The 11796-nt window shown below is 35.0% G+C and overlaps 1 long non-coding RNA gene across 7 annotated transcripts; it reads left to right on the top strand.

The window, feature by feature from the left end:
* The first annotated feature begins 8745 nt into the window (after nt 1–8745).
* Nucleotides 8746–11561, top strand: LOC149248666 (uncharacterized). Of its 7 annotated transcripts, none has more exons than XR_016266687.1 (7): nt 8746–8912; nt 9042–9143; nt 9275–9376; nt 9497–9854; nt 9964–10105; nt 10252–10428; nt 10565–11561. It is a non-coding gene; the product is annotated as an uncharacterized LOC149248666 (long non-coding RNA). The 7 variants fall into 7 exon arrangements; XR_016266683.1 differs by having other exon boundaries at nt 10635–11561; XR_016266682.1 differs by having other exon boundaries at nt 9275–9391; nt 10252–11561.
* Nucleotides 11562–11796: the final 235 nt, after the last annotated feature.

Below are 11796 nucleotides of genomic sequence, written 5' to 3' on the forward strand. Positions count from 1 at the left end.
TTTTATGCCCCAACCCCCCCATCTCTTGGGCCTAGCAATAGTGTCCCATTTTACCCAGGCGAAGAGATTTCCCTGCTTGTTGCCTTTCCATAGAAACCTGCTGCAGATTTTTTGTAGCCTGGCTAGAATCCCCCTTGGGATCCAGGCCAGAGTCATCCAGTATACCGGTGTCGCTTCCAGCACAGCTTTTATGAGAATGAGCCTGCCCGCTCGAGAGAGATATCTGTTGAACCAAGTGTTCAATCTCTTTTCCACCTTAGAGATGAGCCAAGTCCAGTCTGCAATTTTGTAGCCCGATGGTTTCAGCCGGAATCCTAAATATTTCAGCCCGTCCTCCAGAGGTTGTAAGGTAAAAGGGAAACGACAGAGAGCAAATTGTACTTCGAGATGGGAGCATCCTGCTGCAGTCAGAGTGGACTTGTGAACATTAATAATCATGCCTGTTGCCATCTGGAAGAGATCAAATACATACTGTAATGCTGTGGTGTCACCAATACTGCCATTCAAGAAGATGAGCACATCATCCACAAACAGTAAGTGGGTAAGGAAGCAGTTGTCCATGATTTTTATCCCCACTATTCTGCCCCTTCTGTGTTCGGCCCCTATAGTCCTACTGAGTCCCTCCATGATAAGAAGGAATAGCAGGGGTGAGAGGGGGCATCCCTGCCTAAGACCCCTCTCAGCCGAGAAAAATGGAGTGGGAGCACCATTGAGAAGAACACTGTATGAAACGTCAGTAATGCAGCTCATGATCCATTTGATATACATGTAAGGGAAGCCCAGATGTGTAAGCAGCAGGCAGATATAGAGCCAGTTTGCTCTATCAAAAGCCTTGGATAGATCCACCTTTAAGATCATCCCTTTCAGGTTCTTACAGTGCACCGAGTGGAGGAGTTCTTGGGCTGTTCCGACAGCTTCATGAATCTGGCGGTGCTGAAGGAAAGCGAATTGTTCAGGGGAGATATGAGCCGAGAGGATGGGCTTGAGCCTGTTAGCTAGGATTTTAGCTATTTATTCATTATTATTATTATTATTATTATTATCATTATTATTATTATTATTTTATCATTTTTATTTATTTTTTATTATTTTTTATTTTTTGACAATTTTTAATCCTTATTATTTTTTCCAAATCAAATACCAAATAAATAATTAAATAAGAATAATAAGTAATTAAATAAGGGAATGAATAAATTAATTAATTAAATAATTAAATAAATAATTATTAACTATTTAAACGAATTAAATAATTCCCTACCCTAGTCAAATATAGTCGTTTGGTTAAATTATAATAATATATAAATTAATTAAATTAATTAATTTATAAACAATATAATTTTCGCTCCCTGATCAAATTTAGCCATTTTTCTCTAGCCGATAGGATGACCTATCTTCCTATTTAACCTTCTTCTGAGATCTGTCTCTTCATCTTGTCCTGAAGATGAACCACATTGGCTAGTTCAAAACGCGTCGACCAAATATTGGCAATGTGATTTTTTCCAAAAATCTTCATAAATTAATATACAATATATCTTAATTTTTATTGAAATTTAATATTAAAAGATTATACAATATAACATAATTTTATTTTCCCTGGATGCGGATGACCATTAATGCATTAATGGTGAGGAGACGGGATGATGGCGGACGGGCTGGCCACAAGTGGCATTAAATGCCCGCTACAGTCGAGGCAGAGCCATGTCCTGTTTAACCATGGCGCCGAATCATGATCCAAGCATTCTACCCCTATTCCATTGTGCTTGCCCTCCTCAGGCGGTAGAGCCAACTGAGAGAACCAGCATAGGGCGACGCTGTTGGATTGTTTGCTTCCCTGATTCGGGCAATGGTTACCACCATTCCCAAACAATTCTCTGCAATTCAGCTCCTGTTCTCTAGCATTTTGATTCCTCTATGCAAAATTCCCCTGTCTATTCCACTTCCGCTTACCCTGACTCCTTCTCTACTCCTCTTTCCACCATGGTTCGCCACCGTATGCTTAGCAGACACGGCGGCACGCGAGGTGGTAGCCCTCAGTCTCAGGCTCAACATCGAAGTATTTCGGATTCCCCGACTTCCTCGGTGGAAAATCCCCACTATCTGAACACCAAAAGTGGCTGGGGCAGAGCAGGCCTCCACTGCTCTGGTCATGATAAGGTGGTTGTGTGCAATGCTCCCTTCCCTCTACCCCTACACCAGGTCCCCCATACCATGCAATTCAAGTTCCGCAGCTCTCCGAACTGCCTGGTCACTGTCGCCACTGTCTCCATCTCCATTACTGAAGAAGCTGAGTAGAACATCCCTATGACAATTTCCATGGAGGAGACACACAGAGCTGGTCCAAGTCGGAATAGAGGCAACGACGAAGAACAAGGTGGTAATGGTGGTTGGAACAAAAGGCATGGGAAGGCCGTTGCTGGCAGCTCGCATGAGGACTTGGGCCTGCAGAGTGACACGCAGGCAGTGGAAAGCCACATGGCAGACACGTCGGGCCCGCAGCTGGAAGCCGGCAGCAGGGAAGGAGCTCAGCAGGCGGTGGGCCATGCTGAGTCAGACAACCCAGATGACTGGGCTTGCCCGATTGTGGAGGAACCCGCCACGGAGGAATTCATTGCGCAAGTCACATCTGCCAGGTGGCACTTCACCTAGTTCTTGGTCTTTTCTATCTTGTTTTTGTCCAGGTTGGCGGTCCAGTGCGGACGCACTGCTGGTTTCTGGGTGGGTTTGCAATGTTGTTTTTTTGGTTCTCTTCAGAAAACTGTGGATAAATCCGGTGTCTTTTTGTATCTCTTTCTCTCTTTCAGACTGGTCTCCCCTCTATTGGGGTAGTCTAAGATTTTGTTAATGGCAGCATGATGATTTAGGCCGAGTCCCTTTCTGGCCAGGACACTCTGTAAATACCTTTTTTATTTTATCAATAGATTACTCTTACTTAGAAAAAAAAACATAATTTTATTTGAAATTTAATAATAGATGATTAAAGGTTGTTCCTAAGGAAAAAAGTCATTTAGAGTATATGAACCCCTATAACTTGTTTACAATATATCAAGCATTAGAGAAAACCTATTTCCAAGGTCAAGAACTTTATATGGTTTTAAAAATAGTTGTAAAATGGTAAGTTTTTTTTTCAAAATTAAATTAAAAACAAAAAGTGTTTTTTATGTGTTTATGATATCAATATTTAATATGTATGTGTGTAAGCTCAATTGGTTGCCATCAATATTATGTTTGGCCATTTTTTCACTATTAGATGTCTCATTTGAATTTTCTTGTTAGTGTTTAAGATCACTTTATATGCATTTGCACCATGCTTGTGTGTGCTTCAATTAATGTGTAGTGCATGATTTGTTGATTACCATTGATTGTACCATAATGAATATATACATTGGATATAGATTACCTACTCATTGTTAGGTACTGTCTTGACGATTATGTTGCATACTTTCTTGAAGTATTAGAGACCCAGAGGTCATGATAGCATTCTACATGATACACACATGTAGAGTGGGTTGCCCGCTTGGAGGATGATTCACCTTAGCATATTAGAGGAGGGTATATGGCATTGAGACAATTGGTTACTTGCATTAAAAATTATACTTAACCTTTGAAGGATTAGATTGAGGAGTGATCTATAGGGGTGGTGCACCTATAAGTACGTACAACTTAGGAGGTAGTATTGAAGCATCCTTGAGAAAAATTAATCTTTAGAGCCTTTCTTGTTGGATGTGCAATTTTTCAACGTTAACATGTGTCAATAGGAGTTGGAGTGCTCAATGTGTGGGCCTATTTAGTAATCACGTATGTATTTTTGTGTGGATCTAACCCACTTTTTAATTGTTAGAATCTCTAACCTTTCGTAGAATAAAGGGAGGATAGAATGTTTCCATTAGTTATACATGTTCACTCATGTAACCACATATTCGTATTAGATATGTGAGAGTTAAAGGAAATTTTTTTTCTTCATTATGTATTTTTTCTCTATTTGTCTTGAGTGCTAGAGTTCTTTGAATAATTTCAAAGCAAGAAAGGGGTTAGGGTTCACCCTAAGAGATGCAGAAACTAGTGTTTGGAATAAAATATTGTGGAGTAAAGGAAGTATTTTTATAGTACCTATGAAAAAGAAAGGCTAGGGTTTTGTTATGGTTTCCTTAATAAGAGTTTGAAAATCCTAATTACTTATGCTAATTCGATAAATTGGTTATATGCACATGTAGTTCATACATGTGTGTCCCACTTATCCAAATTTCTTGTACTTTCTTATTTGATTTTCATTTTATATTATCTTATTGATTGGGTAAATTATAGCACTAAATTTGCACATTGATTTAGCATAACATGGTGTATAACTGAATAAGTGATTTAACATATATATAAGATAATAGGTGGAACTATTATTGTTATAATATGATGTAATATGACATTTCAAATCTTTTATATCTTTGGAATGTGTTATAAAGGTTGTAACTTTGTTGTAAGTATACTTAAATGGTATTTAATTTTATTGTATTCCTTATGAAATTGGGTTAAAGAGAAGTGAAATATTGCTACAGTAAATTCATTTTTTTATTTAAGTTCAAAGGATAAATGTTTACAGGAAATAAATACAAAAAATTGAAAATTCATGTGAAATTTTTGGATTTGCAATAAATTTTTGGTGGCATGCATTAATGATTTGGATTTGCAATAAATTTTTGGTGGCATGCATTAATGTAGAATCAATCTCTCTCTCTCTCTCTCTCTCTCTCTCTCTCTCTCTCTCTCTCTCTCTCTCTCTCTCTCAATAACATTTAATTGAAGTTTGTTTATGATAATCATATCTTAAAATTTTGAAAAAAAGTATAGCCATTATCAGAAAAAGTCCTTTCATATAAATAAGTTAGAATCAACAACCAACCTATGATAAATTTATACCAAAAATTTTAGAAAAAAATAAGTATATACCAAAGAATTTAGAAAAGTTAAGTGCAAAAGTCTAAATTTAATAGGGTGGCATGCATTAATGTAGAATCAATCTCTCTCTCTCTCTCTCATTTTTTTATTTAAGCTCAAAGGATAAATGTTTACAGGAAATAAATACAAAAAATTGAAAATTCATGTGAAAATTTTGGATTCGCAATAAAATCTATTTATCAAAAAATCAAAGTCTAAATTTAATAGGGTGGCGTGCATTAATGTAGAATCTTAATAGGGAGGCATGCATTAATGTAGAATCTCTCAATAGGGTGGCGTGCATTAATGTAGAATCTTAATAGGGTGGCATGCATTAATGTAGAATCTCTCTCTCTCTCTCTCTCTCTCTCTCTCGTTGTTTATGATAATCATATCTTAAAATTTTGAAAAAAAGTATAGCCATTATCAGAAAAAGTCCTTTCATATAAATAACTTAGAATCAACAACCAACCTATGATAAATTTATACCAAAAATTTTAGAAAAGAATAAGTATATACCAAAGAATTTAGAAAAGAATAAGTTAGGTTGAAATGTTTTTATGATCTTAAAAATATTTGTAAAGAAGCTAAGTTGTATTTTTTAAAGGAAATATATGTATTTTTACATGTTTATGATTCCAATGATTCCAATGTTTATATATGATTGTGTATTTTAATAATTTACATATTATGGTGAGAGCCGTAAATGTTGGATGAAAAAAATAAATATTAATTTGACAAGGATGTTCTTTATCTTTTATTTATTGTTATTTTTACAAACAAATTATAACTTTATTATATATTTATCTTTTATTCATTGTTATTTCTACAAACAAGTTTTAACTTTATCTAAATAATAAAGGTGGCGTGGAAATGCATTTTGTTAAGTTAGCTATTATTTTCTTCATACTTTTGGACTATCTTTAGATAAGATTACTATGAATATTGATAAATAAAAGATAATGATGATTAAAGCTAAAAATGGCATTTACTCAAAGTTTGTTTATGATAACCATATTTTAGAATTTTAGAAAATAAAGATAACCATATTTTAGAAGAAATCATTTCATATGAATAACTTAGAATCAACATGCACTCTAGAATTTAGAAAAGGGTAAGTATAAGTTGAAATGTTTTTATGATCTTAAAAATACTGGTAAGAAGTTATGCTATAGTTTTAAGGAAATAAATATATTTTTAGATATTTGTGATTCCATTGTTTATATATGATTGTAGAATTTAGGGTTTTATTATTTTTAAGAAAATTTAAGAAAAAAAAGTGAATTTAGATTTTTTTTTCAATCATTGTGAAGAGATAACTAGTTAGAGAGAATACGAAGAGCCCTATAACTTTAAGAGTATATCCAACATCTCTAGGAACTCTTTGAGCCTTATCACAAAGGGCCAAAGATGTCTTGGTGATTAGAAGAGCTAAAGGTTCCTTTCGAGTTGAGAGCTGCCGCTATTAGGTTATACGAGAATGTAATTGCCAAGCTAAAGAGCAATGAGGGGTGGTCAAAAGATATTAAGTGTAATATCGGAGTTAAACAAGGTTTCCCCCTCTCCCCTAACCTATTTGGCATTTACATTGACAACCTCGAAGGTTATTTAGAGGAAGCGGGATGTGCTGGCACGATCTTAGCTAGGATAGTCATCATCCTTCTTCTCCATGCTGACGATATTGTTCTCCTCGCAAGGTGTCCATCTGATCTTGATAAGCAACTTAGGCTTCTTAAGGATTTTTGCTCTACCATGGGTATGACTATTAACACTGACAAAACAAAAGTTATGATTATCAAATCCAAGAAGGACACCTACGCTAATTTTAGGTATGACAATAATAACTTGGAAGAAGTGTATTCTTACAAGTACCTAGGAATTGATATTCATCACAAGCTCATCTGGAACTATAGCATTGAGAAAAGGATTAATGGGGGTGGAAAGCTTACTTTGGTCTTGAATATAATTGTAAAATGGCAAACCTCATAATGTGGGATAAAAATAAGTTCCTCTTTCAAACTTTAGTCACTCCTGTTATCTTATATGGATGTGAGGTTTGGGGTTGCAGCATCTCTAGAGAATCCTGGAGAAAGATTGAGCAAATCTAGAAGCGCTTTATAACATATAACCTGAAAATTAAAAGTAATACACCCTACCCTATTCTCCTTATAGAAGTAGGTCTTTCCCCTATCGAGAGCCTAGCTATGACTAGGCTTCTGTTGTACAAGCACAAGCTCAATAACATAGGAGATCATAGACTTCCTAAGCTAGCTTTAAATTCCAGCCAAAACCAACTAAGGCTCAAACGGGGGTGGTATAAAGACATGAGGGCCTGGTTAAACCATTGGGAGATCAACGAGAATGATGCATTGCAAAACATTAATAACATTAAAAATATTGTTACTTCTAAGTTCAAAGAAAAAATGTGGTGTGAGAAAGATTTAGCGGCTAAAAGAAAATTAAGTTATTATAAGAAGGTCATCAACCCCACCCTAGAAGATCAAAAGTATCTCTCTGTTTTAGCTAGCTCAAAGAAGAAAATTAATATAGCAAAGATTAGAACGAACTCTCATGAGCTCCATAGTGAAACAGGTCGTTTGCAGTTCCTAAAACACCATGGATGGAAAGGATCTACCATCTCTGTGAGAAAAGGAACATTGAGGATGAAAACCACTTCCTCTTAGAGTGCCCTGCGTACAACCACATTAGATCTCAGTTTCATAATCTTTGTTGCAATACTGACCTTCCTAGCCTTTTACGATGTCAAAATTATAGTGAGCTTGGGCGGCTTCTCTCCAAGATTTTTGAGCATAGAAATAAAATCTTAAATCAAAATAAATAATTTATTTCTTTAGGTCCGATATACCAAAGTTTGGTCTCAGTGGACGTTAACCATCATCATCATCATTAGTATTATGCCTGTCATCCCATAAAAAACATTTTAAATATTATTTTCCATTCATAAAAAAAACAAAATAATAAGACATTTTAAATTGTATAATTCCAATATTGTGAGTGGTGGAAGGGGATGTTTCCAAAAATATTAATTCATTAAAGATATTGTTATAATTTTTAAGTTAACAATGATAAGGTAATAAAATATAAAATATAAATGATAAGATAATAAAATATAAAATATAAAAGAAAATGATTTAATAAGTAAAAACAATTAATTTTAAATTAGAAAAAAAAAAAACTCTTTAATATTATTTGCTTAAAAAAATATAAAATAAAAATAAACTCAAAACCTTATTATAAAACGAAGTCGTAGAAAATGAAAAACACAATTAAAAAAGATTTTGCAAACCTTATAGTTATAACAAAGTTTTAAAAAAACATTTAAACATTTCAAATTATAAGATTATGTTTTATTTTGAGATTATTTTTAAGAACATTTTAATATTTATAATATAATAATCTATAAAACTTATAAAATTAAAATAAATTTGCTTTACTTCATTTTCAAAATATTCTTAAATCATTATTATTAACTAATAAATATAAAAATAAACTTCATAATCTTATTTACATGCTATATAAACTTCAAAATAATATTTGTCGCCCTCACCGAACAACCCAGGTCGTGACTCTAGACTCCACCATGTAAAATGACAGCGCAGCTCGTGAACAAGTGGCACGCTAATTGAAAAGACCATTAAACCGAAGATTCACTCACCAAGCAATGCATCTGGACGGAATCAGGTCCAGTGAAACTAAGATTCACTCGCGAAGCAATGCATCTGGACGGAATCAGGTCCAGATTCTCTTCATTTGTTATCTATCTATACTACCAATTCGTGCATACAGCCAGGTGGTGGCTTTTCTCAAGAAAATCCTTCTAGCGAAGGAGGAGGACGCATAAGGCTCTGGGAGAACTCCTGCTGCCTCCGTGGGATTTGCTGGGAATGATTCCATGGAGAATCCTTCGCCCGACCTAGATTTTTAGAGTTCTTATCGTCGATTCCGTTCGGAGCCGAGCCATCAAAGTTAGTTTCAATTTTCCTGTTGATTCTTTAATCTTTTTACCCTTTTAAATTTACACTCTCGAGTTGTTCAGATTTCGGAAGGTTTCTCTAAGTATTAAGGTGTTTAAGTTCATATTCTCCGTGTTTCAGATATCGGAAGCTTTGCTGGGAATGCTTCCATTCTGATTCCGGTCTCCGATCCAGATTTCCAGCCTTCTCATTCTCAATTCTGTTCGTAACGGAAAGATAAAAGTTCGTTCCTAAATTTTTGTTGATACTTCAATTTTTTCTTCAGTTTTAAAGTTCATCTTCATCCGTATTTCAGATTTCGGACGGTTTCCCTAAATCTTAAAGTATTTAATTTTATATTCTTCCTGTTTCAGATTTCCGACGCTTTGCCGGGAATGCTTCCATGGTGAATCATGTCCCTGATCCAGATTTCCTGTGTTCTCACTCTCAATTCGACTCGGAGCCGAACGATCCAAGTTAGTTTCGAAAATGTCTGTTGATCCTTTAAATTTTTTCCTTTTTAACTCCATAGTCTTCAGTGTTCCGGGTTTCGGCCTGTGTCCAAGCGTTTAGGTACATATTCTTCCGTGTTTCAGATTTCGGAAGGTTTCCCTAAATCTGCAGTTGAGAATCTATGTTCTCTGGCTTGGAAATGCAGAGCATAAGGTCATTGTTTTCTAATGGCCGACTAATGCAACGATTGTTAAGCGGAACCGGCACAGAAAAGGTTTTAGACTTCCCCACTCAGTAGTAAGTAAACTGCAAAAACAAAGAAAATGGCAGTGAGAGTCCCAGTCTCTGCCGTTACAACATGATGTCCCCTGCATCGGCTCCGGCACAATCGTTCGATGCCCTGAAAGCACAGGAAATAAATGACTCACTTTATTCTATATACAAGATCCACGTCGGAGGCACTTTTATGGTAGAGCCGCACTTTTATGGTAGAGCCTTCAGGTTGAGTTTGCCCCTTATTTTGTCCGTTTTGATTAGAACACGCTACTTTATTCATGATTTTGTGTGAAAGATCAAGGTAATTGATATTTTGGGTTATTTTGTGTGAAAGATCAAGGTAATTAAAAAATTGGGGATACACTTGTGGAGAAGAAGCTATTAATGTCATGGCCGTGGCGATGAAGCAGCAGAACAGGCCTCTGTTCGCATTAAGCGCATCAATTCTTGGTAATGTGCTCATTGATGTCTTTCGGGTATAATGTCATACAAATCATATAAGCGCATCAATTCTTAATAATGTGCTCATTGATGTCTTTCGGGTATAATCTCATACAAATCATATAATCGTAATTACTATATAGTATATTCTCTGCTCCCTAAAATTCTGTCTGGATTGCAGACATGTGGTTGATTGGATGAGCATATTAGTTTGTTGAAGCATAAGCTCCAAATGATTCAGCAATAAGTTGCATTCACCAGCAATTCCACCAAATGATTCAGCGTTGAGCTACATTCGCTGGCAAATCCACCCAAACTTAGCCGCACGGTCAAATGAGAGTGTCATGTTTTCATAAAGGTAAAAACCACTTGTCTTTCAGTCGCTCACCCAACCAAAATCTCTTCCAGCATTTGGTACATGCCCTATTTGAGTATTGCCGGTGGTGGTGGAGGATAGCATGTGAAAGCTCTCAAATGACCCCACTTTGTTGAAGGTTCTCCGAATTGGATGAAGAAGGAGAAGTGCTGTGTTTAGGTGGAAGTAACGGTTTCTTTATTTTGCAGGTTTGCATAGCTCTTTCTCTTATAAGGGACTCATTACAAGATTTTGGATAGCACGTGAAAGCTGTCAAATGACCCCATTGTGTTTAAGGTTCTCCCAATTGGATGAAAAAGGAGCAATGTTATGTTTAGGTGAAAGTAATGGTCTCTTTATTTTGCAGGTTTACACAACTCTTTCTCTGACAAATTACAAGATTTTTGAGCAGAACATATCTCACTGTTATTGCAAATAAATTTTATTTTTAAGAAGATACTGGTACTTATTCACAAAAGGATACCAGTGCTCTTCTTCAATGGAAAGAAGATTTCATCTTAAATGATTATTGGTATTTTCTTGTGAAAAGTTTGAAGGAGATATGAGTATTTATTAATATCTTTTTTAAACTTATTACATGAAGGTGCCATTGCTCATTTATGATGTGCCATTGCTCATTTATGATGGTATTTTCTTTCCATTGTGGATGAGCACTGGCATCCTTTTGTGAACAATTCTGAGTATTGGTATTTTTTTTGAATAAGATTTCATTGCAATAATATTTGGATATGTTATTTTCAAAAAACTTCATAATCTGTGATTTGAAAGTAAAAGTGCTATATGAACCCGCAATATAAAGTGATTGCTACACATTTAAACATAGTATCATTTCTTCATATTTATATTCACCAAGTAATATTGTAATGATGGCTTCCCAAGAACAATGGAAAAATGTATTAGAAAATATAAGGGAACTCTCCTTCTAGAATCCATTTAAATTGTGGATAGTAGGTCAACTGCAATGTATTAAATGACCCCTACTCACTAATTGGAACTGTCCTTATGGCTTATTATTGGTGTAGATAACCAATGTTGGGAGAAAGTAATGCCCCCTTCAATATGATATGTATCATTTTATTGGGTATCCATGCAATTCAGTCCTTAAATTATATACCCATTGTTCCATTTAAAGCTTCATTATGTATGTCATGAATGTTTAAAAGAACAAACTAAACATATAAAGGAAAAGTTAAATTTATTCTATAAATTAATTTAAATCTGTAAATGTTATGACTTAAAAACCTTGTTATATCAATAATAGTGTTGCAAGAGCAATAACACCTATATGATCATAATTGTGGTCATGCCAAGGAAAAAAGTCAGTTAAGTTTTTCAAGGAGCATTTGTTGT

Source organism: Pinus tabuliformis, chromosome 7 (assembly GCF_031772625.1).
Source record: "Pinus tabuliformis cultivar Carrire ecotype Pingquan chromosome 7, CPIR1, whole genome shotgun sequence".
NCBI classification, from domain to species: domain Eukaryota; kingdom Viridiplantae; phylum Streptophyta; class Pinopsida; order Pinales; family Pinaceae; genus Pinus; species Pinus tabuliformis.